Here is an 820-nt window from a genome sequence, read left to right on the forward strand (position 1 = left end):
CCGGCTGTCCGCCCCCCGCGGCGCGCGCCCTGCGCGCCCCGCTCCGCGCCCCGCTCCGAGCCCGCGGGGGAGCGCCGGGCGTGCTGCGGTCCCCCGAGAGCACCCTCCGCCGCCGCGAGGGCTGCGCCTCATGAAATAAGGGGCTCCTGAGGGGTGAGGGATGGCAGGGAACCCCGCTCCCCCTCCCCAGCTGGATGTGGGTTGCGGCGGGGGAAGAAGGGGATTCAGCATGAAACATCTGCTCTGTATTGGGGATCTGTCTGGGGAGCATTCTGCACGTATATGTGTGTAGAGAAATCAGAGATTTCTGCAAAGAAAAGCACCCCCCTCCCCCTCCCAGCTTGTGTCCGGATAAGAATGTATGTCTGCGTAGATGTTCATCACGATATGCAAAAACAGTCTGGAAAATGTTGGTTGTAACATTTTAAAAAGAATCCTGTCCGTTGTCCCCAGAAAATAATGCCTTCAGCGGAAGATGGAAGGAAAAAGAAGTAGCTCAGTTTGCCGTCAGCTATTTTCCATAACAACCTCCTCGCTAGCCAGTAATGTCAGCAATATCCAGCCTCTATCCAAAATCCAAGCTCTATCTGAAATTCAAACTCTATCCCACAGGGACCTTCACTATTAAAAGTAAAAAACAGGGCCCTTACAAATCAAACCTTGGCGGTGGCAGAGCTCGGAGGCAGCTCTCCGAACTCCACCGTGTGGTCACCGAGCCAGGCACCCTCAGTCATTTAGCACCAAGGCTTAGGGTACCTTAATGCCATCACCCTGGCCAGGACCTCTGGTAGCTGCTTCCCCTACTCAGTAGTGTGTCCCG

This window comes from Corvus brachyrhynchos, unplaced genomic scaffold, assembly GCF_000691975.1.
Source record: "Corvus brachyrhynchos isolate BGI_N302 unplaced genomic scaffold, ASM69197v1 scaffold61, whole genome shotgun sequence".
NCBI classification, from domain to species: domain Eukaryota; kingdom Metazoa; phylum Chordata; class Aves; order Passeriformes; family Corvidae; genus Corvus; species Corvus brachyrhynchos.